General features: G+C 34.6%; 1 long non-coding RNA gene across 6 annotated transcripts in view; it reads left to right on the top strand.

The window, feature by feature from the left end:
* Nucleotides 1-51: 51 nt before the first annotated feature.
* LOC120349853 overlaps nucleotides 52-17,308 on the top strand; it is a 33,434-nt gene continuing 16,177 nt past the window's right edge. Inside the window, exons 1-4 of one of the 6 annotated variants that reach the window (XR_005570463.1) lie at nucleotides 52-392; nucleotides 911-1,035; nucleotides 12,988-14,295; nucleotides 14,617-14,731. This is a non-coding gene — a long non-coding RNA (uncharacterized LOC120349853). The remainder of the gene's footprint in view (nucleotides 393-910; nucleotides 1,036-12,987; nucleotides 14,296-14,616; nucleotides 14,732-17,308) is intronic. The other 5 variants (XR_005570464.1, XR_005570465.1, XR_005570468.1 and 2 more) reach the window with 5 other exon arrangements.

Here is a 17,308-nt window from a genome sequence, read left to right as displayed (position 1 = left end):
TACAGTTCTACAGCGAGATTCGCCTATCCACAACCACAATCCACATGGCCAATGGCGCCAATCTACAGCCGCTATAGCTACAGATTCACTAATGCAATGCAATCGCAATGCCACAGAATAGGTAGCAATGCCACAGAATGAGTATATTACTGTATAAGTATGTATACTGTGGCAATGCAATGCAATCGCAGTAAAAGTTGGTTAGAATCTTAGAATTATATTGTTGGATCATGTCGAGTCGCTTGACTTTTTAAAGGTTTTATTCTTTGAACCGTAACGTCTTTAGTTGTTTGTATTTACTTGACATGTTCATTTTTCTATTGTGGGTATTGTATTTAGAGTATTAATGATAATCAAAGAGAATAATATTATTACTGCATATAAACATACCGGTAAGTTTAATTGTGTATTAAAATATTCCTTATTAATAAATATTTTTACAATAGAACAGGATTATACAAACTTCAATGAATGGAAACTTTATTGGTACCTGGTAAAAAAGTGTTGAATACTCTGCCATTGAGTTTCAAACATCCCAGTAAATCCACTACTTCAAAACAATAAGATTTGAAAAAGTGCTTTTATAGTTAACAAAGTATCTTTATTGTATCCTGTTGTTGAAGGATAAGTTTTGTTATTTATTTAGAGTGACTCGTCAACCTTCAAAATTCAAAAAATTCAGGTATTATTCCTGGACCAAAAATCAAGTGACGAAGCAGTCTGTGATTAAATAACCTCAACTTTTGTTGAAATGTTTAAGCCGATGACAGATCTTTTCAAATCCATCCATCCACAGACTCTGCAGAGCTGCAGGTTTTGGTCTGAACATGTCTTTAAACTAGTATTAGGTTAATGGGCTTTTATATCAACAAAATGCAGTGATGTCTAATAGTTTCATTTTTGATTTCAGCTGTTTTCTGTTATTACTACAATACTCGTACTGTAGTAATTTGTTGGCACCATTTGACAACAAAATGAAAATATGATATTTACCAGATTCGACTAGGCCTATTACAATTAACTCCATCGTTACAGGTTAGTTCTTGATATTCTTGATATTTTTTGAAATTATTAATAACAGTGACACATCTCTGCAGGAAATAGAGTTAGGCCTACCTATGAATGTGAAAAGTGAGTAATTAGGGGTAAACTATTGCCTACTTTAACTCAAATGTTTATCTTTGTAATTTTGTGGGTATTTTTTGTTGATGCTGATGGGGTATTATAGATGAGTGATAAGGTTGCAATCAAACATTCCACACAAATATGTTCAGAAGTGGGTAGGTATAAATGACATAAGAGGTGATATTCCAAAGCTATCTCAAACTCAATTATTTTGTTATCTCATATATAATACAATAAAGAAAAGAACCGCCTTATAGCCGTAGGGATAGGAAATTCAGGAATGACGCATGGAATGCCGAATTCAGGAACAAATTCTGAACTATACTCTGTACAAATTAACATCTGAATTGGGAGGGACATGCGCAGCAGAGAAGACATATAGAGGTAGGGATACAATGGCTGCGAAGTTTCCGTTCTAACCGGTCAGCATTCCTTTAATTTCTCGTGAGTACTCAAGCGCTCATGTTAAACTTTCGGAGTTCCTGTCTGGAATCCATCAGTCGTTATACTCTAAAGCCTAGTTTATACGATGTCAATTGGTGGGACAATAATTGTAATAAGGTAACTGACTGGCATGAAATTATTGTCTTCATGTAAACACCAGGCCAATTGTCTTGCCAACTGTCCCAACAATTGGCCCGAAATTCAACTGTCTCCGGGAGTAGACTATGGGCAGCGAGCCCCCGACCACTCGGAATCTCAGTTGTCGCGACAATTAACGCCGTGAGAACGGTGTAGGCCAGTGCGCTGTCTTGTTGTTGCCAGTTTAGTCACAACAGATGACGAGAACTCGGCCTTGTTTAGCTGTCAACTGCTGTGCCAATAGTTGGCCGCGTATAAACATCGTTCAACTGGCCTGGCCTCCGACAATCTGCAACCACCCGATGACAATTGTCCAAAGACAACTGTCTCGCCAATTGGCGATGTGTAAACTAGGCTTAAAGCCTAGTTTATACAATGCCAATTGGCGAGACAATTCTCATAAGGCAACTGACTGGCATGAAATTATTGTCTTCGAATAACACTTCACGCTAATTGTCTTGCCAACTGTCCCGACAATTGGCCAAATATTCAACTGTCTCCGGGAGTAGACTGAGAACAACAGGCTGGGCTCAGCGAACACCCCCACCACTCGAAATCTCAATTGTCGCGCCATTTGGTGCCGTATGAACGGTGTAGGCCAGTGCGCTGTCTTGTTTTTGGCCAGTTCAGTCAAAACATAAACAATTCAATGTGTGAGACGTTTTCTAGGTTAGGTTTGACGTCTTCTAAAGTTCCAACGTTCTAAAGTTCTGTCTACAATCAGCCACGGTCGAGGTAGGATGAAAACCGAGTTAGCGGTTATCTATTAGATATCGGTTCGCTCGTCCCAACCGGCCGGCTCATGCTTGTTCAATACAGTTCCGAAACTGCATCAAGTTATTAGTTAATAGTATACGTACGATCGTAAAGTGGTTTATTTAATTTTCTTTAGGCAGTTTTCTGTGGTGACTTTAATATTTATTCTATACCACTATGCCCAAGTGCAAAGCGTGTAATGTCCCAGATTAAAAAGACATGATACAATGTTCTGTTTGCGCGAATAATTTTCATGCAATCTGTACGCGAATAGGTGATCCGGATAAGTTTAAGAAGATGAGTGCTGCTAACAAAATTTCTTGAAAATGCGATGCCTGTGTTCAAAATAAAAACAAAATAGTGGCCCTTTCGCCAGATCCCGATAATGTAACCCTAAATAGCAACACTTCGATACTGTATGCAATTCGTGAACTAAGATCGGAATTAAAAAAAGACATAGCTACAGTTGCTTCAAATCTGGGTCTCAAATTTGATAATCTTTCAAAGTTGTTTGAGGAGGCGTCGCGTGGCTATGACGAACTAAAAGCGGAATGTGTGAATCTCAAAAATGAAAACGAAAATTTGAAATGTGCCGTGAAAAAAACAGGAACTGCAAGTGAGTGACATGCAACAATATAGCCGAAAAAGTAATGTTGAATTACTAGGCATTCCTGAAACGAAGGGCGAGGACGTATACGAGCTGCTTTCTGTACTGGCGAGGTGTCTTCGGGTCGAGTACAATAAAGGCGATTTTTCAATTGCCCACCGACTTCCAAAATCTAGGAGGACTGGTCTCTCATCAATCGTTGTCAAATTCATCTCAAGACGGAAAAGAGAATTGTGGATAGCCGCAGGTAAGGCGGCCAAGTTGAACGCATCGGACATTTACCAGACATTTCTATCTATTTCACATCTATTTATTCTCTTCAACTCTAGCTATAAGGTTTTTTTTTAAGCAAACTCATTTCCAAATCAAAGATGTAAACATATTTTTTTATATTTATTATTTTTTCTTCATTTGTTTTATTAATACTGTTCTAATTTATTTTAATGGACCATTCACAGATGAAATATTATGAACTAATTATTTATTTGTTCTCTTTAATTTATTTTTTCTTAATTTGTTTTATTAATTCTGTTCTAATTTATTTTAATAGACCATTCACAGATGAAATATGAACTAATTATTCATTTGTTCTCTTTAAGGGGAGCACTTTTCAAAAATTTGAAAAAAATGATCAAATTTCATTTTATTGCTCTATCTACTAGTTTGAATCTTCCTCTTGAAAATGGCATAGGTTTCATGTCGATTAGATGGCTAGAAATATTTTAATTATTTTTTTAAGAACACAGCTATTTCTACATGTCATTAATTTCAAATTCTACTGTGAGTAAATGTAATATACAGGGTGATTCTTAATTATGGTAAAATAATTTAAGAAGTGATAGTAGAGGTAAAAATGAGAAAAAAGTTCTTATAAACATATATCCATAAACGCTTCATCAGCGAGCTATACAGGGTGAAAGATTTCGCCCAGAATTCAGTTCCTCTGGTGAAATACACTGATGCTGAATTGTTTGGGGACTAGTTTTTGAAATACTTGTGGTGGATTCATATGGAAAAATATCTGAAAAATTGAATAAAACTAGTCTGGAAGCTGTAGTGTGAGTAGTTTTTGAGAAAAAAGTTAGAATATGCAAAAAATCTAAGTAGAAAAACACAGACTTCTACGTTTGATGCCCAATAACTTTCTTTAATGACCAGTAAACAAATAATTTTTCGCAATAAAAATTGTAGAAAATTTAATTCTGAAAAGAATTATGTAAGCTGTGTAAACTAAATTTAAATAAAAGTTAAATAAAATGTATTCTTATGTTGTACATTACACCACAAAAATTTGCTGTTTTATGAGGAGAGAACTAATAACTCATAGGTTGTAGCTCATTGCAAATAAAATATTCGGTTTTTTATGAAAAGTTTTATTTTTATATGAAAGTAACATATCTAAATGACATTAAACTTATACCAAAAGACTGAAGATGATGATCAAAGTGACCTCCGTTGTTCTTAATGCATATGTTCAGACGTCTTCTCATCGATTGCTAAAACAGCGACAATTACATCCATACCACCTCCAGAAAGTTTATACTCTATTGCCACGAGACTGTATTCCCCGTGCTGGTATTTGCCGATGGTTTTTAGAAAAACTTGTTAACCCAAACTTTTAAACAACCGTTTTATTTATCGACGAGGCACACTTTACAAGAACAGCTATCGTTAACGTCCACAACCAACATATTTGGGCAGCTGAGAATCCTCATGCCATCAATCCTAATCGTCCACAACATTAGTTTTCAGTAAACATTTGGCTGGAATCATAGGAGATCATCTACTTCTGTTCGAGCTTCCTCCCAGGCTCAATGGCATAATCTACTTGAACTTTTTGAGAGAGGAGCTATTTATCTTACTTGAAGATGAACCTCTTCAGTTGCGCCAAAACATTGGTTCATGCATGATGGAGCTCCAGCATGATTCAGTGTTGCTGTTCGTGAACACCTGAATCACAGGTTTCCAAATCAATAGATAAGCCGAGGTGGGCCAGTACCATGGCCAGCTAGGTCACCAGACTTGAATCCTTTGGATTTTTATCTTTGGGGACACTTGAAAACCTTAGTATACTATACTCCAATTGATACCATTGAAGAACTCCGATTAAGGATTTTGAACGGAATAGAAATGATGAAGCAGACGCCTGGAATATTTGAACGGGTCTGACAATCAATGAGAAGACGTCTGAACTTATGCATTAAGAACAACGGAGGTCACTTTGATCATCATCTTTAGTCTTTTGGTATAAGTTTAATGTCACTTAGATATGTTACTTTCATATAAAAATAAAACTTTTCATAAAACCGAAAAATTTTATTTGCAATCAGTTACAACCTATGAGTTATTAGTTCTCTCCTCATAAAACAGCAAATTTTTGTGGTGTAATGTACTACATAAGAATACATTTTATTTAACTTTAGTTTACACAGCTTACATAATTCTTTTCAGAATTAAATACTCTACAATTTTTATTGCGAAAAATTCTTTGAAAATCCCCCTGGAGCTTTCCCCCCCAGCCCCCCCCTTAAACATGAAAAATGCAGGTAATCACGGGAAATCAATTATCACTGTAACCATTAATCGGAAAGAGCTCTATCATACGTCATTCGATTCGTTACTTTATGGACTACAATATTAGTTATATTCATTTTTCCAATAAAATAAACAGTTTTCTTGATAAAAGAAGATAAAATTCAGATATATATATATATATATATATATATATATATATATATTATATATATATATATTATTTTATCAAGAAAACTGTTTATTTTATTGGAAAAATGAATTTGAAATTCATTCAAGAGATTTATCGACACTAAAAAAATAATCTGTCTTGCAGAAATGAATGTGCATTCTAAAAATGATAATAATATAAAGTTTTCCATAATGAACAATCCACAAACATATCACTAATTAATACTTAGGATAGTCTAGCAGACATGGAATTAAAATGATGTATGAATCAAACGTTTGAAATAAATCTGATATGTCATGGGCAAATTCGATTTGATTTGGAAATGTATATCTTTAGTCTATATTTTGGTATATTTTGTTCAGCCGATAAGCGATAAGTAATGATTAGTGTTCCCAATCGTTGCCATGGCCTGTGTTCGAAAATAAGAAACATTGTTATTATAAAGTCCATTGAAATGGTCTGCATAGTTTTTAAACATATAAAATATATCCACATCCATCATTACATTATTTATCATGCAATTTACTATTCTGCAATCATACAATCAGGATTATATGGTTGTTGTTTGAACTACACGTGCTCGGTATTTATCTTTGTAGGAGTGAAATCTGTTTAAAAGTTCGATTGATAAACAGAATATCTTGCTAGCTTATTTTTGTCCTGGCATAATAATATCGATGAAATTTTCTAAGGTAGAACAGTAAATGATGTATAGACCATGTTTTTATCAGACACGACATCTATAATTTCCTGAAAACAGCGGTTGTAAGGACGGATGTGACTGACCATCATTATTGCACTAGAAATTCCACAACCAATAATCAATTCAGTAGAAAAATACGAAGAATACATTGACAAAAAATCTGTACATGAATTCGTAAGCAATTGTGATTGGAGGGCTGTTACTAATTCACAAGAATTAAATTCATCCTGTAACATTTTTTTCTCCATTTTAAAAAACTTTATAGGAAAAACTACAAAAATCAAGAAATTCAGCAACAGGGAAGTAAAATTGAAGCCCTGGATGACGGAAGGTTTAATACGTTCTATTAGAAAACGGGACAATATAAGTAAACAGCTTAGGAACCAGCCCTTCAATCAACAACTTAAAAACTATTATATATATATATTACAGAGATAAACTGAATTCATTGATACTTAGAACCAAGACCCACTACTACAAAACAAAAATTTTCGATTCTAAAAATAATCCAAAACTATTCTGGCAGACTGTGGATGAATTGTCAGGTAAAAGAAAAAACAAAGACCCTTTTCCACTGAACCAGTAAACGGCAGGAAAGACATATCCGGGGGATAAAAGAATGCATGTGGCCGAAGAATTCAATGAATATTTTCTCAATGTGGGAAGTAACTTAGCTGATAAAATAATCCCTATTGGCCCACCGGTAGTAAATGACTCAGAATACGCAGTAGACTCTAGATTGATCCTACACATTATCGACAAGACAGAGTTGCTTACTTATGTGAATTCCCTGCGCGGCGGTTCGGCTCCTGGGTATGATTGTATTTCCGCTGATATCCTGAAATCCAACTTTCAAAGCCTATCTGCTTCACTTTTGCATATCATCAACTTGAGCATCGCTTCGGGCGAGTTTCCTGACGCCTTCAAAATTGCAAAAGTGATTCCATTGTTCAAATCAGGAGACATTACTGAGAGTTCAAACTTTCGTCCAATCAGCCTACTTTTAGCATATTATCCAAAATTCTTGAAAAAGTAATAAAAGACCAATCAACAACATACCTTGAAAGCAGTAGATTACGAACTAATTCTCAATATGGTTTTAGAAAATCAAAAAATATTTCAGATGCCCTCTTCGCTATAACCAGAGATGTGAATTTTGCCTTGGGAAGTAATGAAAAATGTGCATTGATATTCTCGGATCTGGCCAAGGCATTTGATTCTTTTGCTCAAAGTTGCTCAAAAAATGGAACTGATTGGGATAAAAGGAGACTCATTGAATTGGTTCAAATCTTATTTCAGTAACCGTAAACAGTTTACTGTTATACATGGAGGAAATAGCCAGCTGAAACAAATAGAATATGGGGTAATTCAAGGAAGCACCCTAGGTCCATTATTATTCTTGATTTATGTAAATAACCTTGCAAGATTGAACCTAAATAGCAAGATCTATCTCTTTGCAGATGACGCTTCTGTTCTGGTTAGGGGGCCTGACTGGGAATCCGTACTGAATAGAGAGACTTTTAAACAAAAAGCGTCATTAAAAACATGGTTTGACCATAATTTATTGACGCTTAATGTCAGTAAGACAAAGTTAATGCTGGTCTCCCTGAGGGATGCTAGCGACACCTCAGTTGAAGGGATCAAGCTGCAAACATGTGGTAACATTAACAATACCTCTTGTTACTGTGAGTCAATTTCAAGGGTAGACTCTTACAAATATCTAGGTGTAATTATTGATAATAGATTCAACAGGTCTGCACATGTTGCTTATCAGAACAGCAGACTAAGAAAAATGATCTATGCTTTTAGGAAACTTAGAGAATATTTGAACAATAACGAAATCCTAACAATTTATTTCGCATTTGTTCAATCAATTATTGAAGGAGGGATCCTAGCTTATGGAGGAGGATTCAGAACTATTTTGAATCCTCTATTCATTACACAAAAACTAATTCTAAAGGCTGCACTTGAGAGGCGTTGGGACTACTCGACTGAGGCGGTTTTCGCGGAGATGGAGGTGCTCGATGTCAGGCAATTAGACATTAGAACTTTGGCAACATACATATTTAAAATCCATCCTGACATATTTGACACTATTACTCATAATTATACAACAAGGAGAGTAATACATAACAATATCCAGATGCCAAGGGTAAATAAAACTATCTTCACTACTAATTCATACTTCATAGCCCATGTTCTATTAAAAAACTCACCTATAGCTGTAACAGACTTCATTAACTATAAAATATCTGCATTCAAAATAGCAAATACCGATTCAGGGTATCGGTAGAGGCGAGAGTTGTGAAAGATTGATCACTTCTGAGTTTTGATTCTAGGGATGGATTCATTTGAGCTTCAAAACTGATAAAATCGTAAGACTTTTACACATTTTATCACCGGTCACTATTACAAATTTTAATCATTTTACAGTCTCTTTTTCTGAATCTCCTGATTCTATCTCTTGAGAGGTGTGTGTGTTTGTGTGTGTGTGTGTGTGTGTGGTGTGTGTGTGTGTGTGTGTGTGTGTGTGTACGTATGTGTGTGTGTGTGTGTACGTATGGGTGTTTGTGTGTGTGCGGGTGTTGGCGTTTTCACGTTTTTGTGGGTGATCTGTTTATTCATCTGTTTGTTGGGTTTGCGGGAAGGGGTTTCTTGGATTTCTAGGGGGTGGAATAGGGATAGGGGGGAGAAATGTAGTTCCTTTCTTAGTGGGGGGGGGGTGGAGTGTAGTGTCATTATTATTATAATTAAAAATGTCAACAAGCTTAACCGATCCATGCATGTACTGCAAAATATATACATGCCTATTCCTACCTTAGACTCATTCTCGCACACAGGCAGTAATGCCTCTGCGAGAGTAAATATTTTTTCTTGATATATTTGTATATCTGCTGTCATTTCTGTGGTGCTGAAAGTGTATTGTAAAGTGTATTCTCATTTTTATGCTGTACCACGGTAATCGCTTGTATAACTTATGAAATAAACAACTTTTGAAATTGAATTGAACGAAAATGGCACCTAATTGGGGGACGATATGAATATTAAATTTCTTGAGCTTCATAAAGATCAAAGATGTTTATGGAATCAGAGAAACGAATTGTGTAACGATAAGAATGCGCGGCAAACTGCACTCGCGGCAGCTGCTGAAGCCATGAACGTTCAGGAGCTGAAGTGAAAACTAAAATAAAATCGTTTCGCGGTATGTTTAATATTGAAATGACCAAACTCAAAAAAATTCCTAACATAGCTGGTTTAACATTCGTTTCAAGTCCTCACGGGACACAACAGACGACGAGCATACGGACATGTTTCCGTCTTACAGTTTTCGACTGTCGTGGCAATAGTTAGCCCCGTAGAAACATCTTCTTGCACAGCTGGACTGGCCTTGGGCAAATGGCAACCACGTGATGACAATTGTCCTCGGACAATTGTCTCGCCAATTGGAATCATATAAACTAGGTTTAATCGACAGATTAGCAACTGCGCTTCTACCTATCACTCTATTCATCACTGTAATTGGCTGATCTCCCTCCATTTCTCTGCGCCGCATATTGCTCCAAGTCTGAAGTTAATTTGTACAGAGTATACTCAACTGATTAACTTGAAATTTTGCATATAGAATCTTAATTTATCAAGGGTGGTTATAGGACTATTTTCAATTCTTCAAGATTTCATTACATCAAGTTTTGATTGAGTTTGAAGAGTGAATATAGTGAATATTGATGGTGTGGAACTTTTCCATTATTGAAGAGACTTGAGATATTGTCAAAAAATCCACTCTATTTTAATAAAAATTATTATTTCACAGGAGCATGCTTTCATGTGTAATAATAATATTAATAATTTTCAATGAAATAAAGTGGATTTTTTGATAATATCTCAATTCTCTTCAATTACGTCAAGTTTTCAATCTGTCATGCTTCCTGTTCGTTATACTTTGCTTGAGAGTGGTCATAGATAAAATAGTATATTGTCCCTTATTGGGCGCCTGTGTGGTGGACGAGCAAGCGCCAACTCTGGAGATGTGTACGATTGGGAACAACGAGTATTTTTTCTGGCCTGTAGACGAGTTAGAGGATACATCTGGGCTTGGCCAGGCCCACGTACTGCCGGAACTAACAGTGATGGTTCCTCTGCAATGCAGGCTAATCTCCTCTGTGATACTCGCATTCCAACTTGGCAGTAGCTCGCGTGTCATACCTCACGGGATATGCGAAAAGCAGGTGCCCACATGGAGGTGTGACGTCTAGGTGAGGTGTCGCGGCCAAAACCATGTCGATCCTCTCCTTATATCGTAATTGCTAGTCTGTCATCACCAGTCACATCTTCAACTGTCTTGTTTACAGTTTACTGTCTGAACAACTGACAGTATTTAATCTTTAGACATACATCTTCTCTTAATAATTAGACAGCTAATTGTAAACAAGTCTAAGTTGTAAACAAGACAGCTGAAGATGTGACTGGTGATGCCATGGAACCAGGTTCTGTTAAGATTTTTCAAAAGTGGTTGACGATTATTTATGTTTTTAAAGCTTACTTTCATTTTCTGAAATCTATTCGTATTTATATGTGTTCCTGTTAATTTCCTTGCTAATCGCAAAGACATGTTTTTATCCTTTCCAAAAAATCTAGTACATGGTTAGCCTACATGTAGCTATTAAATACAAGGAATCTGAATTCCTGAATCCAAGGAATCTGAAGTCATATCTCCAGAGATTATTTCGCAACAATTTAAGTAGCCTAGATTTGGTATCCTTATGTCAAAAATGTAGATCATTTTCTAATTGTAAAAAATACGGTTTTTGGGGGCACATCCCTTCCTCCTTGGCAATTTTCCAAAAAATGTACCTTTATTTTGCATACCGTACATTTTTACTAAGAATCGTATTCTTGCATTTAGAAATTCAACTCTTCAATCTCACATTTATTTTTTGTACATCCTTTTAATCTCCTTCCATTCTCTAGTTAAGTGTATTAAGTATTCATATGAAGATTTTTATGAAATAAATATGTCTCATAATTTCAATTATAAGGCTACTTGATAGTTTTATTATATAATGTATAATATATAATTTTGATATATTATACAGAGTGGGTGGAAAGTCTGAAAACGGCTTAATATCTCATACACAAAGATAATTTGACGGTGTGTGTGATTGGGGATCCTAGTAAAATTGAAAATACTACTTTACTATGACTTCAAAAATCTGGTCCGCCATCTTGGATCCGCCATATTGAATGCAACTTTGTTTTTGTTTTTTTAATAGGAAGGTGGTCATGCAATACATGATTTCGATACGGAATTTCAAGAATAAATGAATGGCGAGAACCGCATATAGATATCTCAAACCGTTTCGAGGATATTGACATTATTAATCAATACTATTCAAAGCAGAAAGGGAAGAAAAAAGTATGAGAACGGCTTAGTATCTCATAAAAAATGTGATTTCAAGGTGGGTGTCATTGGGGATCCTACTCGAATTGAAAAAACTACTATACAAAGACTTCAAAATTCTGGTCCGCCATCTTGGATCCGCCATTTTGAATGCAACTTTTTTTTAATAGGAAGGTGGTCATGCGATACATGATTTCAATACGGAATTCCAAGGCAAAACGAATAGCGAAAATCGCACATCGATATCTCGAACCGTTTGAAAGATATTCACAAAAGTCAATGCCATCAAATAAGAAATGAAAACAGATAAGTGGTATTGATTAATAATGTGAATATCTTCGAAACGGTTTGAGATATCGATGTGCAGTTTTCGTCGTACATTTCGTCTTGAAATTCCGTATTAAAATCATGTATTGCATGACCATCTTCCTATTTAAAAAAAAAGTTGCATTCAAAATGGCGGACCAGAATTTTGAAGTCCTAGTAAAGTAGTATTTTCAATTCGAGTAGGATCCCCAATGACAGCCACCCTGAAATCATATTTTTTATGAGATACTAAGCCGTTCTCATACTTTTTTCTTCCCTTTCTGCTTTGAATTGTATTGATTAATAATGTGAATATCTTCGGAACGGTTTGAGATATCGATATGCGGTTTTCGCCATCAATTTTTTCTTGAAATTCCGTATCGAAATCATGTATCGCATGACCACCTTCCTATTTAAAAAAACAAAGTTGCATCAATGTGGCGGACCAGATTTTTGAAGTTATAGTAAAGTAGTATTTTCAATTTTAGTAGGATCCCCAGTAACACCCACCTTGAAATTACCTTTGTGTATGAGATATTAAGCCGTTCTCGGACTTTTCACTCACTCTGTATAAAAACTAGAACCTTGTTCATTTAATTTCAACATTTGATAAAACTTTCAAGGTTTTTGCCATTTGATAATGGGATGAATGCCAAAAACCGGTCATTTCATGAACGAAAATAAAAAGGGAACTCCTAATATGTAATAAACAAATATGATAGTTCCCAAGTATTGCCAGCACTACTTTTAGATGAATATTCTGTTACCTATAATATACTACGAATGAATTTTCAATGTTATTTCAGACTGAAGATATGCACTATGAGACAAGCGGAAGAGAAAGAAAAAGTATTTCTTTTGAGGCGGAACCAATTTTGAGTGTACACAGAATATCTACGGAAGAAGATGGAAAAATTGCAAAGAAGAAATACAAGGCTGGTAAATAGGATTCATAAAACACTCACACAAAGGGAATCAGAAATATCGACTGAGCAGTTTATTAAAACATATGGAAGATTCGTAGCAAAAATTTAAGTGAGATAGTAGAAATCGAACTGGAATCATAATTCATCAATTCAAGGGGGATGAGATACCGTATAGCAAAAATTTTAAAATAATGACTCTGACTTAGTTTGTGTTTTTTCAAGCAGCAAAGCATATAGATTTATGAAAAATGTTTTAAAAATGGGAACAACAAGGACCCAAGTATAAATGATGGAGAAATGGGAATATGCCCCAGGTATTAATGATACCCTGGTATTCATTTTTTTCTTGAAAAAATATTTCAAGTTTGAAATTGAGGATAAGTGATATAAACGAGGTAGAGAATCATTGTGTATTAAGCTCTGATGAAATGACATTGAAATAGTCTCTTTTTTAATGTATTTCTGAGAAATTGTCGGGTTTCATTACACTGGGAGAGGAAAACAAATGAAGCCTGCTACTTCAGTTCTAGTATTTATGATAAGAAGTATTCATGGAGAGTATTCATGGAAGCAGCCAATTAGTTATGATTTCGCACTCATTACAAAATAATCTCCTGCAATATAACTTCAGGAATTCCTAAACCTCAAATGTACTAGCTTCTTTGTGTCATACACAACAGTTTTATGTAAAAAGTAAGAAACAGTATCTTAGATTAGCAAGGAAATTAACAGAAGCACTCATTAATCCTAATGGTTTTTAGAAAATTAGAGTGACTTTGGCAGTGCAAGTTTCAGTCACACTGTAGCAAGTGTTTACACTCATGTAAGTCTAGGATCCTTGAACACTACTGCAATGGCCACTGCCAAGTTCATTGAAACTTGCAAAAATGTTTTTATTTATTCATGCAAAACTCCAGAAAAAGTGGCTAGCAAATATGATATATGGAAAGGAACAAATGGAGTTGATTCGAAAATTCACAACGTAATTGAAGGTACCTATTAATAGGGAGGTAGAAAGTGTTACTGCCACTATGAAGTGCTTCAAAGGCTTGCAAACAACCATCGCAGCTTTTATAAAATTTTGGGAAAGTTCGAAAAACGTTTTCATTCATAAAGAAGCTACAAGTTGTTTCAACCAAGATTGTACAGAAAACGTCTTTGGATCCATCCGACAACAAGAAGGCAACGGTAACAGTCCAACTTCAATTCAATTCATTAAATCATTTGAAAAAGTAGCATTTTTGACGTATTTCCAACACAATGAATCGGAGATTTATGAACATGACTTTGATGTTCTTCTGACAAAAGTATCCGAAAACGAAGATATTTTTTCAAATACACTAGATAACGTTACAAAGTAATCATTGTGTTTGGAGAAAATTGACTCCAACTTCTAAGATTTATCATGAGATTTGCCAAAATAAAATGCGCAGCAAAATGTTTGTGGCAATTTGCTAAAAAAATGTTTTGTTATTCAAGAATGTGAACTCTGCAACAAATATTCTACAGGAGGAGCAGATACTTCCAATTCGACATCTATATACGCACATTTCAAAGTGAAGACGATAGCAAGAGTGGATTTTATGGGAATATGAAGAGTGCAGACTCTGAATTCATTAAATTTGTAAGTGATCTAGAGAAAAAATTCATTTTGAATATTTCAATCTTTGCCCTTCAAAAAATGTAGGGATGAAACTACTATATCTCTTGAAAGAAGTTCCTTGCACTCATCCTTGTGTAAACTTTCCAAAGAGGTATCTTCATAAGCTCTTCATAAGAATGCGACTTCATTATTTATTGAAATTAATAATTAAGATTTGAAGAAATTAGGGAAAAATTGATAATGATAAAACCATTGTAATTTCAAATTCAAGAAACTTAGAAATTTTAGAAACTTTTTAATTTTAAGAAACTTGGAAGGCATGATGAATGAATGTCATTTCTTTAGTAATTTTTAAGTTCTATGAATTTATTCACTGAAATTACATCAGTTTTGTTTCTTTGCATCCATGATATAATGCTAGTTGCACAAGAATCGATTTTTGGACTTACGATTTTTTGCCGTCCTTACACTTGACAAATACATGATCACATCATATTTTTTGTCAAGTTTGTTCAATCTGATAGGATTTCACGAGGACGGCAAATGATCATGAGTGTGTGTAAGTGTTTGTGTGGTGTGTGTGTGTGTGTGTGGTGTGTGTGTGTGTGTGTGTCTACACTAGAGCCCCGCACGCACACATACATCGATTTTTGTTCGTATGCTATTTTGCCGTCCTTATGAATTCTATCAGATTAAACGGAACCTGAAAAACATCATCTGTTTGAAATCATCTGTTTAATGTAATAGAATTGATAAGGACGGCAAAATACAATACGAACAAAAATCAATGTGTGTGTGCGGGGCCCAACAGGTTGTGAATGCTGAATGTGACCACATCTTTCAATTTCATTCAGCAATCTTTAAATGAATGAATGGCATGATAAATACATGTATTGGCATTAGTAATTGAATAGTTCTATGAATTTTTCGTTAAAATGACATAATTTTTCAAAATTTCTCATCTCCCTGTACATCCTGCATTTACAGAATCAACAATCTCAATGTATAATTACTAGCATGCTTTGCTACTGCAATGAAGTACTGTTAAGAAGGTACATGTACAGATTTGGTAAAAATATTTTATTTTTATAAAACGAGTGATTCAATTACACTATTGCTTTTTCCATCTTTCAAATGTTACTCATGCTTGGCTAAGACTTTTTTTGGAAAATAGCAGTTATTCACATACAGAGTGAGTCATATGTATGGGAACCCTTCAATTAGTTGGAGACTGCTGTAGATATAATATTGTAACTTTCAGAATAAGTTATTGGTCGAATATTCTACCTTTTAATGTACAAATGAATTTCATTCAACCCCTCATAAGGGGGTGACTTAGGGGTTGAAACTCGAATATTTTAAATGTAAACACACATTGTGTGGTACATCATTTCAAAGGACTTTTAAAAACAAGAAAGATGGCATCAATAGAAAATAATGTTCTATGATATCTGTATCCAAAATGGCGGCTGATTGAAGTTTTAGTTTTTAAAGAAATGAGGGCTTGAAACTCAAATATTTCAAATGTAAACCTTTTGTGGTACATCATTTTGAAGTCCTTTTCAAAACAAGAAAGATGACATCAATAAAAATGTTCTATGATACTTTTATCCAAAATGGCGGCTGATTGAAGTTTCAGTTTTCAAAGAAATGATTGGTAAATTAATGAAACTTGAAACAACAACTTGAATGAAGCTTCAGAAATATTCTACAACACTGTGCCAACAATATGAGTGTTTGTTAATTGTAAAGACATTTTACAGGGTGAAAAGTAAAATTTTGTTCCAAAAAATAACATTTTAAGAGTTAAAGCTATTTTACCATAGTAAGTTGTTGGTATGAGATAAATCCTTCGGATATTATAGTTTGATCATTTTGAAGCCTCCAGATGGCTGAATTGAAACTATATCCTCGACATTTTTATAGAATTACAGACGATTTCCTGAAAATCGACATATTTTTGCCGCCATCTTGTTTTTTATGATGACAAACATTTTTGAGACTGCCATCATGGATATTCTTCTTCACATCATTACGAAGAGATTAATAAAATTTCCAAGTCTGTACTTTCAAGGAGCTACGAGTTACACGGTTTTCTAATTATTGGGTTTGGCATATGGTGGAAAAAACTTGTTTTCCGCTGCAAACAGTACTTTTTCTCTTTTTTTTCGTTGACAGTGTAGAGAATACTCTAGAGGATAATTTTGGCTACAGTTTTTTTTTAGATTAGATATATATTCCCATTTTCACTCATTTTAATAAAACTTGGTAAATAATTGACCGAGCGATGTGAGATAGGACCGAAAGCTCTATGTTATTTAGGATTTTTTCTAGACATTTTAAATTGATAAATTATTTATTATTTTTCGAGAAAATATAACAACAGGTCAATGTAACTTACTGAGCGTGAGGTCTACTGTTCACAGAACTACTAGTTATTGACATTCGGGATAGGAAATTCATGAATGACGCATCATCATGTCTAAACTACTGGACTGATTAACTTGAAATTTAGCATATAGGTATTCAATTCACAGAGGATGGGTACAGGCCTACTTTAAATTCTTCAAGATCTCAGTAGGTCAAGTTATTAATTTG

This window comes from Nilaparvata lugens, chromosome 1 (assembly GCF_014356525.2).
Source record: "Nilaparvata lugens isolate BPH chromosome 1, ASM1435652v1, whole genome shotgun sequence".
In the NCBI taxonomy this organism is placed as follows: Eukaryota; Metazoa; Arthropoda; class Insecta; order Hemiptera; family Delphacidae; genus Nilaparvata; species Nilaparvata lugens.
Note: the sequence above shows the minus strand (reverse complement) of the source record. Positions and strands in the feature narration are given on the sequence as shown.